A 15,550-nucleotide genomic window follows, 5' to 3' on the forward strand; every position below is an offset into this window, starting at 1 on the left:
GTGGGGACGAAGAACAACCGTAGCAGGCATCGCCAGCAACTCTGGGCTTGCCACACGAGACGAAGGCGAGGCCAACCCTGACCCCGAGTTGGACGAGCCAGAGTCGTCTGGCTCAGAGGCATGCGACGTGGCCGAGGCAGGGCTGCCTAGTCCATCCGGCAACGAGGCCAGCTCATGAGGAGCCGAGGGGGCTGAGGTGGGGCTGCTCGGCGCAGCTGAAGAAGCCACTGGGCCGCCTGCCGCTGGGCCGGGCGAAGGCGACGCCCGCGGGGTGAACCCGTCAGCAGGCCCAGGCGAAGCGGCCACCGGGCCAGGCGAGCCGGGCGAGGCCAACGCTCGCGGGGCAGCTGCGGGTGCAGTCGGCACACATGGAGCCGGTGCGGGTGCGTCGGGCTGGCGGGCACAACCCGCCATGCATGAGCCATGTGCAGGATCGACGTGCCCATCGTGAGTGGTGTCCGTAGCTTCATCATCAAGGAGTTCAAGACGAGCACCACGTCCAATACCTGCAGCATGGTTAGGAAGCAACACAGGAGCATTTGCAACATCCACAAATTGATCAGGCGAAGGTGTAACTGAGTGCACAGGTGGTATAGCAGTGGTAGAGTGGTTCGGAAGTGCATGAAACGAGAACACATTCTCATCAAATACGACGTCACGAGAAATGTAGACACGATTGCTGGGAACATGTAGACATTTGTACCCTTTGTGGAGAGAACTATACCCAAGGAAAACACACTTCTTAGACCGAAACTCTAACTTACGCTTGTTGTACGGACGCAAGTGCGGCCAACACGCGCATCCAAACACTTTGAGAAACGTGTAGTCTGGGATATCATTGAGCAAGAGCTCAAGAGGGGTTTTCATTTTCAGAAGTCATGAGGGAAGCCTATTTATCAAGAAACAGGCGGTGGAAAAAGCATCACTCCATAACCGAAACAAAACGGAGGCATGAGCTAGTAACGTAAGTTCAGTCTCTACAAGATGACGATGCTTACGTTCAGCGGTGCCATTCTGCTGATGTGTATGAGGACAAGACACTCGATGCGAGATCCCAAGCTTGTTAAAAAACGAATTGAGGTTGTGATATTAACCCCCCCCCCCAGTCGGATTGAACATGAAGAATTTCGTGCTTAAGGAGACGCTCAACGTGTGCTTGAAACTGAATGAAAACGTCAAACACATCAGATTTACGCTTAATAAGATATAGCCAAGTAAACCGACTGTAAGCATCAATGAAACTGACATAATAATTGTGGCCACTAACAGACGTTTGGGCATGACCCCATACATTAGAAAACACAAGCTCAAGAGGATGTTTCACAACACGACTAGACTCTGAAAAGGGTAGTTGGTGACTCTTGCCCTGCTGACAGGCATCACAGATAGTTTCAACACTTTTATTGGACACGACTGGTAGTTCATGGCGATGCAGTACATGAGGAACTATAGGAGCAGCAGGGTGACCAAGGCGCGCATGCCAGTGCATAGGCGACACACGAACACCACTGAACACCTGGGGAGAAGACTGCGTAGGAGATGCAAGCGGTGCGTCAAGTGCATACAGGCCATGGAGAAGACGACCGCTAAGCAGAACGGCCCTCGTGTTCCGATCCTTGATAAAGAAACAAAAAGGGTGAAACTCAGCAAGGACATTATTATCACGAGTAAGTTGCGGAATAGACAACAAACTATGTGTGGCAGAGGGAACTCGAAGGACACTAGAAAGATGCAGCTTGCGAAAATTGTGTGCAAGAAGTGAAGCCTGACCGACATGGGACATGCGCATACCTGCTCCATTGTCAGTGTGCACCTGATCATGGCCACGATATGGTTCTTGAATGGAGAGCTTGCCCATCTCGCTGGTGAGATGATTCGTTGCTCCTGTATCCATATACCACGCAGGATCAAGGAAGTTGGACGAAGTGCGCCCGTGCTCATGACCCGTCACAGCGGCTGCAGCCTGCTTATCATTCCCTTTGCCATTGTTGCCCAGGCCAAGAAAATCTTGCTTGTAGCGTCTATGGCAGCGAGAGGCGAGGTGACGATCTATGCCACATGGCTGACAGGTTCCTTGGCCTCTCCAGCGTCCATGCATGCTATGCCTCCACGCATATTGGAATTGGAAGTGGAAAAAAAGAAACAAGAATGGGGTAGTGTTCTGGCAAAGGGGTAGTGTTCATCTACATCGTTGGCAATGCCAAACACGAGGTTGTTGAGCTCTGGTACGTGCACAGCACGATCTAAGAATGGCAGCATCCAGGAGCCAGCCTTGAACCACTTGCGACTGGCCGTGTTGAAGCAGTAGGTGCCAAGGCTTTCTTCTCCGGAGGAGACAACAAGAATCGTGTCACCTTCAACGTCAAGCAGCGCATGGAATTGACAATGCAATTGTCAGCATAGGCAGGCGGTGACGGTAGCTTGAGCCAGTTCCAGCCTTTCATCGTCCTGCCATTGGAAGGGTCACTGTACATAGTACCTCGAAGTTGTAGGGGTCGTAGCTGGAAGGGAACCTCCCCATGACGTAGAAGACATCAACACGCTCGGGGTCGGAGGCTTCACAATTAGTGGCGGAGAAGCCGATGGGCCTGCTTCCCCTGGGACTGTTGAGGTGTGGAATTGGCTGGAGGGAGCCGGCGTCCATGTCGTATAAGACGGCGTGGCCAGCAGCGTCCACGCAGAGGATCTTGCTAGCAGCACGGCTGCCTCGTTCATGGAAGGGCAGGAAATCCGTTCTTTCCTTGTCTGGGATGGACCGTTCGAACTTGAGCCTGGGCGGAGGAATCGACGAGACGGTCTCCATCCATGGTGGCACCACGCCTGGTGATGGCCAATCCATATTGACCTTGGATTTTGCTGCCGCCCGTGCTTCCACCGTGGACCCGTAGAAGAGATGCTCGCCGGCCTGGATTCGACTCACCGTATACCAGGTTCTGCCACTGCCATACCTCTGCACCACAACATTCATGAACTGCCGCGCCTTCATCGCTCACCAATCCTACCAACAAAGAAAGATCACGAATTAGATGATGAATGATATGCCCCAGAACCACGCACTTCCCTTCCACGAAAGCAAAGAGGATCGACCAGGGAAATAAAAGACAAACCACCAACGGGCAAGAGAAATAAGGACTAATACCTGTGGTGGCCAGGTCCAATTGTCTTCCCCTCCAATTCCGCCAAATCGAAGGTGGCGGTTGAAGTGGGGATGACGACGACGGCGACGGCGGCGGCGGCAGCGGCTGGGATAGGATGGGAAAGAGACCAGGTGGCTTTCCCCCTTTATCTGACGTCCATTCCAGATCTAACGGTGGGGATTGGCCAAGGGGAAGACGTACAGCTGCATATTTAGATTCTCGAAAGTAAACAATAAAAAGAAGAGAATGACTGAATCTGTTATGCAGGAACGTACTTAAAAAAGTAAAAACTGAATAATTTCAAAAAAATTGCTAAATCATATCTAGATGCGTCATAAATATTGCACATCTAAGTCCTATGTCATTGATATTATGCAGAGATTCGTGTGGGAATTTTTTTGCTTTGTTTTTCTTTTCCTTTTCATACTTGATTGTGTCACTTAGATGTGCAATAACTATGCACATCTAGATATGCCCTAGACAATCCCTAATTCAATACCACCTGTCATTAGAATTTATAAGCATTTAGCATAGAAACTCTTTATTGATAGATGGGGCCAAGTTGTAGCGTGACATACCCCGCAAAAAAAAAGTTGTAGCATGACTTGCTAGAGACAAGTCTCCTAGAATTTTATCATCTCCTTCTATGTTTTTTTTAGAATCCCATGGTCAATTTATTCCCGTGACATGCAACAATTTAACCTTGCTCTCTTGGGCAAGCATGGCTTCCAGCTAATGACAAAGCCGGACTCACTCTGCTCCCGTGTCCTCAAAGGGCGCTATTTCCCTGAGTGTGATTTTATGCAAGCTACTGCACCTGAGACCGCTTCGGCGACTTGGCGTGCAATTATAGCAGGCAGGGAGACTCTAAAGGTTGGCTTATTGAAGCGAGTGGGAGATGGAGCTTCCATCTCAGTGTGGTCTGATAAGTGGATACCAGGGACGATCTCCATGTCCCCTTTGGTAAAACCAGCTCATACTTTAGGTGATCGAGTCTCAGACTTGATAGATACTGAGAACTGGACTTGGCGGCAGCAGCTAATCAAGGACACATTTACTGCACCCGACGCTGAGGCCATTCTGAATATCCCGCTACGCCATGGTGGTGGGAAAGATTTCTTCGCTTGGGCGTTCGATCGATCGGGCAACTATTATGTGAAGATGGCGTGCCGTGCTCTAGTGACTCAAAAAGAGCGATCTGCTCTAGAGGAAGGGGCGGCTACCGGAACCTCACGGAACAACGAACAGATGTGGAAAGCCCTCTGGAAACTCAGTGTGGTGCCCAAAGTCAGAGTGTTTTGGTGAAGAGTTCTCCGTGGAATTCTTCCTGATGAATACACTTTGAGAAGTAAGCAGATGCAATATCTGCCTTGCCATGGATGAAGATCTCCATCACGCATTGATTTCATGCTCACATGCCAAACGTTTCTGGAAGGAAGCTTATGCTTGGTTTGATCTTCGGTTACCCAGGCTACATCCTAGCTCGTGTGCAAGGGACATATTGTGTGATCCCAGGTTTTCAGATTCAGAAAGAACAAAGATTATAACCATTATGTGGTCCATATGGCACTCGCGCAATCGCTTCAAGCATGAGAAGGAAGAAATAAATCCTGTAGTGGCTATCAGGATGACGAAACACTACCAGAAAATCTTGGGTTGCCGATGGCCAAATCTATGCCGACGGCCCCCGTCGGCATAGATGGACCTATGCCGACGGCCAAGGACAGGCCGTAGGCGTAGAAAAGCCGTCGGCATAGACGAGGCCGTCGGGACCGCCCGAGATACGCCTACGGGGGCCGTCGGCATAGGCGCGGCCATCGGCATAGCCCGGGCCCACCTGCCCGGTCAGCGCTGACCATTTGACGGCGTTGAACCTACGCCGACGGGAGGTAATGGCGGCCGTCGGCATATCTGTGGCAGAGGTATGCCTACGGCATAGCCGTCGGCATAGGCCCCTCTGCCACGTCATCTATCCGTGTGCCATGCCACGTTATCGATCCGTGGGACAACCTCCGTGTGTGCATAGATATGCCGACGGCCTTGCTGTCGGCATAGGCCCCTCTGCCATGTCATCGATCCGTGTGCCATGCCACGTCATCGATTCGTGGGACAACCTCCGAGTGTGCTTGCCGTCGGCATACATTTATTTTACTTTATATTTTTATTTTACTTTATTTTAGTTTTGTTTTTGCATAAGATAATTATACCTTATCTAAATAAACATACCTCGATGGTATATCGATTGCCCCCCGTTACGAACGTCGCTATCGTCGTGTCACGGAGGGGGGAAACCGTCGACACAGAGGGAATTCTGGTTGGTGGGGGGATTCGGGATGTAGCTATGTCACCGAAACATCGCACGGGTCCCGATGCATATGTGAAAGTGTTCAGGCATGCGTAGACGCCCGTCTTGGGGCTCCGCGCTGTGCCCCTCGGCACGCAAGGCAGTGCCGCCGTCACTTGGAGGGGGCCAAACCCTGAAGACGCGTGCCGCCTCTTCGGACATGCCACCACACCACCCCGCATGTATGAGGCCCGGTGCGATGCTCGGGTGGCATTGCTACCCCCCCCCCCCCCCAGGGCCCCCGTCCCACCTAACCCTGTAGCGTCATGACCACGGGATCTACCCCTTTGACTTTGCACGGACGGGCTTTGAGCAGTGGACGTATCCACCCGGTTGTGTTAGGTCAGCCCATAAGAACACTTTGGAGCAACATCCGGACCAGACCCACGACAAAACCCCCTTCGTGTAGACCCGACGTGTCCGTTTCCCCCCTCCAGGTGCTGGCGGCGGCGCCGTCCGTGAGGGGGGGGCACACCCCGGAGACGCATATCGGGCGTTTGCACCCGCCAAAACACTTCCAGACTTGTGAGAGGCCGCCTACGCAAGATTTGGCGGCATGCTAGCCCCCGGAGGCTGACGAGGACATGTATTGGGGGTAGGGTAACAGGCCTGACCTAAAGACCCTACCCATGGGCACCGTACACTTTGTACTGGGCCCCTGGGCCAGATTGCCGTCCAGATGTACCGCAACTTGAAAGTCACTCGGACGGCATCAACCACACGGAGCACGTCACTCCACTCGACGAACTCATTCCACTCGGCCGTGTAACTCACTCGGATATGCGCAGACCAGCAGTCGACAAGGCACGCGAAGCATCATCTTAGTAGTAGGCTGAGTTATGGCATTAATGCTCCACCGTGTAACATAATGGGTGAGGGGGTGGCGCACTCTATATAAGCCACCCCCACCACTAGACTAGGGGGGCTTCTTCTTCCATCTCTCTCTCTCTTTCTAGTCTCAGGACTACGGGGATCCGTTCTCCTCTCATTGTAATCTCCGGATACATACTAAGATAAAAACAAAGCCTCTCCGGAGCACGAGACGTAGGGTTGTTATCTCCATCATAAGAGGCCCGAACTCGCTAAAACCACCGTGTCACCCATATGCATCTCGATAGATCATGCTCCTTTATCCTACCCCTCTCTTATTGTCGAAATCGTTACCACGACAGTTGGCGCCCACCGTGGGGCATGGCGTCTATCGAACCATGGTGCAAATGGTTTTTTCTTCAATCTTCAACAGCGGATCAACTACCATCGCCAGAGAAATTGGCGCTCTGGTCATCGCGTCATTCGTACAAACAAAAGGATCAGGGAAGTATCCATTCAATCTAGTATTTTTACAATACATTATCTAGCCATGAGTTTATCATGAAGCAGAGGAGAAGAGAAGAGGACGAGTCGCTCCTCATCTTTCTTCCCTTCTCAACGGATCATTATCAATGGCAACCGCCGCAAACGGCCACCGGCTCGGTCCGCCGCGTCGTCTCCGGCCTCGTCTGCGACGCCGTCGGCGAGCTCTTGGAAACTACCACTGGCGGGTCCGTCCTGTCATCTCCGGCCTCGACGCTACCGTCGAGCTCCTGCAAACGACCCGCGACGGGTCCGTCCCGTCGTCCCCGGCCTCGTCTACGACTCCACCACCGAGCTCGTACACACAGGCACCGGCGCAGTCCACCACGTCGTTTCCGCCCTCATCTACGGCGTCGACGACGGCCCCTCACGCACGGCACGCCGCAACAGCGACTGCAGAAATGGTCCGGATCTTACCGGCGACCACGACCAGCGACCCGACTTCGCGAGAAGACAAGGCATCCGTCGTCCGCGCCCGGTCGTAATCTTTCTCTCTTCCTTTAATTAATACTTATCCATGCCCATCCATGCATGCATAGTTTTTTCCTCAATCCTCTCGGCTGCAAGTTCATTGGATCGGTTAGGCACCCGTGCCATTAACTGCGTACATAATGCGGCAGCCAATGCATGCCGTAACTGCCACCAGCGCTGAACGCATCCATGCGTACGTATAGTGTTTCCGTCGATCCTCTGTTGCATGTTCACCAAATCGGTTAGGCTCCCACGCCATTAACTGCGTACTTAACGCAGCAGCCCATGCATGCATGCCGTGAATGCAGCCAGTGGTGAATGGGGGCTTAATTTGTGGCATGCATAACCGAAACATGCAGTCCGGTGCAGCCATAATTGCATGCTAATACCATTTGCTTACTACTCTTCAAAAGCACACATAATTAGTACTCCACGTTACAGTATTAATCTGTTACCTGAATGTTCGGGTAACATGCAGGATTCACTCGGATGGGACTAGCTCACTCGGATCAAACCGGATCACTGGCAATTGGACGTTCGTGCGCCGCCACTCGGCCACCCGTACATCACCGCTCGATTGGACGTGTCCTCAGCCGTCCTGCATGAGGTCACGAAGCTGCTCGCGTCATCTATCAACTTGACTCACTCGAACATTCCACGCATCATCACTCTACGGCACGCGTCTACATCACCCGGACGCTCCGCGCATCGCCACTCCGCGGGACGCATGTACATCACTCGGACGCTCCGTGCATCGTCACTCCGCGGCAGGTGTCTACATCACCCGGCCGCTTCGTGCGTCGCCTCTCGGTTGGTCACCTCATAACCACTCGGCCGCTCCGTGCGCCGCCTCTCGGTTGGTCACCTCATAACCACTCGGCCGCCCCGCGCGTCGCCATCGGTTGGTCACCTCATAACCACTCGGCCGCCCCGCGCGTCGCCATCGGTTGGTCACCTCATAACCACTCGGCCGCCCCGCGCGTCGCCATCGGTTGGTCACCTCATCACCACTTGGCCGCCCCGCGCGTCGCCATCGGTTGGTCACCTCATAACCACTCGGCCGCCCTACGCATCGTCATCGGTTGGTCACCTCATAACCACTCGGCCGCCCCACGCGTCGCCATCGGTTGGTCACCTCATCACCACTTGGCCGCCCCGCGCGTCGCCATCGGTTGGTCACCCCATAACCACTCGGCCGCCCCGCGCGTTGCCACTCGGTTGGTCACCTCATAACCACTCGGCCGCTCCGTGCGTCGCCTCTCGGTTGGTCACCTCATAACCACTCGGCCGCCCCGCGCGTCGCCATCGGTTGGTCACCTCATAACCACTCGGCTGCTCCGTGCGTCGCCTCTCGGTTGGTCACCTCATAACCACTCGGCCGCCCTGCGCGTCGCCATCAGTTGGTCACCTCATAACCACTCGGCCGCTCCGCGCGTCGCCTCTCGGTTGGTCACCTCATAACCACTCGGCCGCTCCATGCGTCGCCTCTCGGTTGGTCACCTCATAACCACTCGGCCGCCCCGCGCGTCGCCATCGGTTGGTCACCTCATAACCACCGGGCCGCCCCGCGCGTCGCCACTCGGTTGGTCACCTCATAACCACTCGGCCGCCCCGCGCGTCGCCATCGCCAAAATCCCCCAGTGGGTGACTTAGCTGCGAACCTGTTTCGCCTAAGTTCAAGAAATCCTACCGAGTGGAGAGCAAACCTCCCACTCGGGGGCTTAGCTGCAGTCCAGTACTCGCCTAAGTTTGAAAAAATCCTACCGAGTGGAGAGCAAACCTCCCACTCGGGGGCTTAGCTGCAGTCCAGTACTCGCCTAAGTTTGAAAAAATCCTACCGAGTGGAGAGCAAACCTCCCACTCGGGGGCTTAGCTGCAGTCCAGTACTCGCCTAAGTTTTAAAAAATCCTACCGAGTGGAGAGCAAACCTCCCACTCGGGGGCTTAGCTGCAGTCCAGTACTCGCCTAAGTTTCAAGAAATCCTACCGAGTGGAGAGCAAACCTCCCACTCGGGGGCTTAGCTGCAGTCCAGTACTCGCCTAAGTTTGAAAAAATCCTACCGAGTGGAGAGCAAACCTCCCACTCGGGGGCTTAGCTGCAGTCCAGTACTCGCCTAAGTTTGAAAAAATCCTATCGAGTGGAGAGCAAACCTCCCACTCGGGGGCTTAGCTGCAGTCCAGTACTCGCCTAAGTTTAAAAAAATCCTACCGAGTGGAGAGCAAACCTCCCACTCGGGGGCTTAGCTGCAGTCCAGTACTCGCCTAAGTTTTAAAAAATCCTACCGAGTGGAGAGCAAACCTCCCACTCGGGGACTTAGCTGCAGTCCAGTACTCGCCTAAGTTTTAAAAAATCCTACCGAGTGGAGAGCAAACCTCCCACTCGGGGGCTTAGCTGCAGTCCAGTACTCGCCTAAGTTTGAAAAAAATCCTACCGAGTGGAGAGCAAACCTCCCACTCGGGGGCTTAGCTGCAGTCCAGAACTCGCCTAAGTTTGAAAAAATCCTACCGAGTGGAGAGCAAACCTCCCACTCGGGGGCTTAGCTGCAGTCCAGTACTCGCCTAAGTGTTTAAAATCCTACTGAGTGGAGAGCAAGCCTCCCACTCGAAGGCTTAGCTGCAGTCCAAGGACTCGCCTAAGTAGCGAAAATCCGACTGAGACAAGAGCAAACCTCTAATTCAAGGAGCTGCATCACAAGTATAATGTGCGCTCCATCCTTATCCGCAAAGACACCGAGACGAAGGTCGACTGTCACCATCGCCTCGTCATCACTCGACCGCCCCGCGCGTCGCCACTCGGTTGGTCGCCTCATCACCACTAGGCCACTCGCGCGCCTTCAGACAGCTAAGTCATTCTAGCACTACATTCTGTTATTTCCCCGTGCCTGAGTATCCTGTAATTCACAAATCATGTTCACTCGGAGGCCACGCCACCGAGTGTGCCCCTACGCTCGGTTTCTTATTTTTCACATACTTGCTTAGTACTCACTCCTGAGTCCAACTTCCATTTTTTGCATACGTCATTCATGAACACCATGTGTTCTTCATTTCGAGTTTGCATCAGTCCTCGGGGGCTGCAACTCAGTCGGAACACTACACTTCCATTTTATTTGAGCCAGCACTCCAACATGTCCAGTTGGATCCTTCACTTCGTCAAGTTCGAACGGATCCTTCGCTCTTTCAAACTCTTGCTGGTTAACCAGCAAGCCCCTTGCACTCCCAGCGGGTGTCTATGGGTGTTATTCACACAAATCATTTTAGCACACATCAAATTTCCTCGAGAAATTATTTCGTTGGCTTGTGCCATTTTTTACACAAGTTACACGATCACTCGATGGCCCTATGCGCCAACTTCATCGCTACTCGGACTCGGTCACCGTGCCGGTCCTAGCGCACCACAACACCAACCTTGTCGCTCTGTTGACTTCAAACACATTCAGCCAACCCCTCAGAGGAATCTTCTTCATCATATCAATGACATAGACCTTGTCAGGCATGAGACTGATAAGTCCCTTTTATAATTAAACTGCACCCTTCACTCCTTGCGAGTTTGCCTCTTTCGAGCATCTCTCGGAATCTTCTCCTCATCTTTACCCGAGTCCGACTCGATTAATTACAAATTATCCATTCAAAACTATATTTCTCGTATTCCGGCACGTCCGTTGTCGGGAGCTGCAGCTCATTCGGAATGATACTCTCCTAAGTGACTAGGGGGGCTTCTTCTTCCATCTCTCTCTCTCTTTCTAGTCTCAGGACTACGGGGATCCGTTCTCCTCTCATTGTAATCTCCGGATACATACTAAGATAAAAACAAAGCCTCTCCGGAGCACGAGACGTAGGGTTGTTATCTCCATCGTGAGCGGCCCGAACTCGCTAAAACCATCGTGTCACCCATATGCATATCGATAGATCATGCTCCTTTATCCTACCCCTCTCTTATTGTCGGAATCGTTACCACGACAGAGGCCGCCGGCCACAGTCGTAGACACGCAAAGAGCAATCCGCGTAAGAGGGAATTGTTCAGATACTACTCCATCACGAACAATTATGAAAAATTACCATCAGTCCTACAACACATGTGCCCACGTCGTGTAAAAAACTCATGATTTATCACGCTCTGAGTATTTAATAATATTCATGCCGCATCGTTACCGCAGAACGTCTACTACCATGTCATCGCCGTCCGTGAGGGGGGGCACACCCCGGAGACGCGTGCCGCCTCTTCGGACATGCCACCACACCACCCCGCATGTATGAGGGCCCGGTGCGATGCTCGGGTGGCATTGCTACCCCCCCGAGGGCCCCCGTCCCACCTAACCCTGTAGCTTCATGACCACGGGATCTACCCCTTTGACTTTGCACGGACGGGCTTTGAGCAGTGGACGTATCCACCCGGTTGTGTTAGGTCAGCCCACAAGAACACTTTGGAGCAACATCCGGACCAGACCCACAGCCAGATTTCATAAAATGCGGCAATTGCTAACATGATTCGGACGGACTTTAAGCATAGATACGAGTGAGAATCTCTCATCGTAGTCAACACCTTGAACTTGTCGAAAACCTTTTTGCGACAATTCTAGCTTTGTAGATAGTAACACTACTATCAGCATCTGTCTTCCTCTTGAAGATCCATTTATTTTCTATGGCTTGCCGATCATCGGGCAAATCCATCAAAGTCCATACTTTGTTCTCATACATGGATCATATCTCAGATTTCATGGCCTCAAACCATTTTGCGGAATCTGGGCTCATCATCGCTTCCTCATAGTTCGCAAGTTCGTCATGGTCTAGATGTCCTCATCGTCTAGTAACATGACTTCCAGAACCAGATTACCGTACCACTCTGGTGCGGATCTCACTCTGGTTTACCTACGAGATTCGGTAGTAACTTGATCTGAAGTTTCATGATCATCATCATTAGCTTCCTCACTAATTGGTGTAGGAGTCACAGGAACAAATTTCTGTGATGAACTACTTTCCAATAAAGGAGAAGGTACAATTACCTTATCAAGTTTTCTACTTTCCTCCCACTCACTTCTTTCAAGAGAAACTCCTTCTCCAGAAAGTTTCCAAATTTAGCAAAAAATCTTGCCTTCGGATCTGTGATAGAAGGTGTACCCAATAGTAACTTTTGGGTATCCTATGAAGACACATTTCTCCGATTTGGGTTCGAGCTTATCAGGTTGAAGCTTTTTCACATAAGCATCGCAGCCCCAAACTTTCAGAAACGACAACTTTGGTTTCTTGCCAAACCACAGTTCATAAGGCGTCGTCTCAACGGATTTTGATGGTGCCCTATTTAACGTGAATGCAGCTGTCTCTAATGCATAACCCCAAAGCGATAGTGGTAGATCAGTAAGATACATCATAGATTGCACTATATCCAATAAAGTACGGTTATGACGTTCGGACACACCATTACATTGTGGTGTTCTAGGTGGCATGAGTAGTGAAACTATTTCACATTGTTTTTAACTGAAGGCCAAACTCGTAACTCAAATACTCTTCTCTACGATCAGATCGTAGAAACTTTATTTTCTTGTTACGATGATTTTTCACTTCACTCTGAAATTCTTTGAACTTTTCAAATGTTTCAGACTTATGTTTCATCAAGTAGATATACTCATATCTGCTCAAATCATCTGTGAAGATCAGAAAATAATGATACTTGTCGCGAGCCTCAATATTCATCGGACCACATACATCAGTATGTATGATATCCAACAAATCTTGTTGCTCGCTCCATTGTTCCGAAGAACAGAGTCTTAGTCATCTTGCCCATGAGGCATGGTTCGCAAGCATCAACTGATTCATAATCAAGTGATTCCAAAAGCCCATCAGCATGGAGTTTCTTCATGCGCTTTACACCAATATGACCTAAACGGCAGTGCTACAAATAAGTTGCACTATCATTATTAACTTTGCATCTTTTGGTTTCAATATTATGATTATGTGTATCACTATGATCGAGATCCAACGAACTATTTTCATTGGGTGTGTAACCATATAAGGTTTTATTCATATAAACAGAACAACAATTTATTCTCTTTAAATGAATAACCATATTACAATAAACATGATCAAATCATATTCATGCTCAACGCAAACACCAAATAACACTTATTTAGGTTCAACACTAATCTCGAAATTATAGGGAGTGTGCGATGATGATCATATAAATCTTGGAACCACTTCCAACACACATCGTCACTTCACCCTTAACTAGTTTCTGTTTATTCTGCAACTCCCGTTTCGAGTTACTTATCTTAGCAACTGAACTAGTATCAAATACTGAGGGTTTGCTATAAACACCAGTAAAGTACACATCAATAACATGTATATCAAATATACTTATGTTCACTTTGCCATCCTTCTTATCCGCCAATCACTTGGGGTAGTTCCGCTTCCAGTGACCAGTCCCTTTGTAGTAGAAGCACTTGGTCTCAGGCTTAGGACCAGACTTGGGCTTCTTCACTTGAGCAGCAACTTGCTTGCTGTTCTTCTTGAAGTTCCCCTTCTTCCCTCTGCCCTTTTCTTGAAACTAGTGATCTTGTCAACCATCAACACTTGATGTTTTCTTGATTTCTACCTTCGTTGAATTCAGCATCACGAAGAGCTTGGGAGTTGTTTCCGTTATCCCTTGCATATTATAGTTCATCACGAAGTTCTACTAACTTGGTGATGGTGACTAGAGAATTCTGTCAATCACTATTTTATCTGGAAGATTAACTCCCACTTGATTCAAGCGATTGTAGTACCCAGACAATCTGAGCACATGCTCACTAGTTGAGCGATTCTCCTCCATCTTTTAGCTATAGAACTTGTTGGAGACTTCATATCTCTCAACTCGGGTATTTGCTTGAAATATTAACTTCAACTCCTGGAACATCTCATATGGTCCATGACGTTCAAAATGTCTTTGAAGTCCCGATTCTAAGCCGTTAAGCATGGTGCACTTAAACTATCAAGTAGTCATCATATTGAGCTAGCCAAACGTTCATAACGTCTGCATCTGCTCCTGCAATAGGTCCGTCACCTAGCGGTGCATCAAGGACATAATTCTTCTGTGCAACAATGAGGATAAACCTCAGATCACGGATCCAATCCGCATCATTGCTACTAACATCTTTCAACACAATTTTCTCTAGGAACATATCAAAATAAACATATGAAAGCAACAACGCGAGTTATTGATCTACAACATAGATATGCTAATACTACCAGGACTAAGTTCATGATAAATTTAAGTTCAGTTAATCAAATTAATTAAAGAACTCCCACTTAGATAGACATCCCTCTAATCCTCTAAGTGATTACGTGATCCAAATCAACTAAACCATAACCGATCATCACGTGAGATGGAGTAGTTTTCAATGGTGAACATCATTATGTTGATCATATCTACTATATGATTCACGCTCGACCTTTCGGTCTCCGTGTTCCGAGGCCATATCTGTATATGCTTGGCTCGTCAAGTATAACCTGAGTATTCCGCGTGTGCAACTGTTTTGCACCCGTTGTATTTGAACGTAGAACCTATCACACCCGATCATCACGTGGTGTCTCAGCACGAAGAACTTTCGCAACGGTGCATACTCAGGGAGAACACTTCTTGATAATTTAGTGAGAGATCATCTTATAATGCTACCGTCAATCAAAGCAAGATAAGATGCATAAAAGGATAAACATCACATGCAATCAATATAAGTGATATGATATGGCCATCATCATCTTGTGCTTGTGATCTCCATCTCCGAAGCACCGTCGTGATCACCATCGTCACCGGCGTGACACCTTGATCTCCATCGTAGCATCGTTGTCGTCTCGCCAAGCTTATGCTTCTACGACTATCACTACCGCTTAGTAATAAAGTAAAGCATTACATCGCGATCGCATTGCATACAATAAAGCGACAACCATATGGCTCCTGCCAGTTGCTGATAACTCGGTTACAAAACATGATCATCTCATACAATAAAATTCAGCATCATGTCTTGACCATATCACATCACGACATGCCCTGCAAAAACAAGTTAGACGTCCTCTACTTTGTTGTTGCAAGTTTTACGTGGCTGCTACGGGCTTAAGCAAGAACCAATCTCACCTACGCATCAAAACCACAACGATAGTTTGTCAAATAGACTCCATTTTAACCTTCGCAAGGACCGGGCGTAGCCATACTTGGTTCAACTAAAGTTGGAGAGACAGTCGCCCGCAAGCCACCTATGTGCAAAGCACGTCGGGGAAAC

General features: G+C 50.0%; 1 pseudogene; it reads right to left on the reverse strand.

The window, feature by feature from the left end:
• Positions 1 to 1,145: 1,145 nt before the first annotated feature.
• Positions 1,146 to 2,986, reverse strand: LOC147987204 (uncharacterized; annotated as a pseudogene).
• Between the last annotated feature and the right edge of the window lie 12,564 nt (positions 2,987 to 15,550).

This window comes from Triticum urartu, chromosome 2A, assembly GCF_056163025.1.
Source record: "Triticum urartu cultivar PI428250 chromosome 2A, HENAU_Tu73, whole genome shotgun sequence".
NCBI lineage: Eukaryota > Viridiplantae > Streptophyta > Magnoliopsida > Poales > Poaceae > Triticum > Triticum urartu.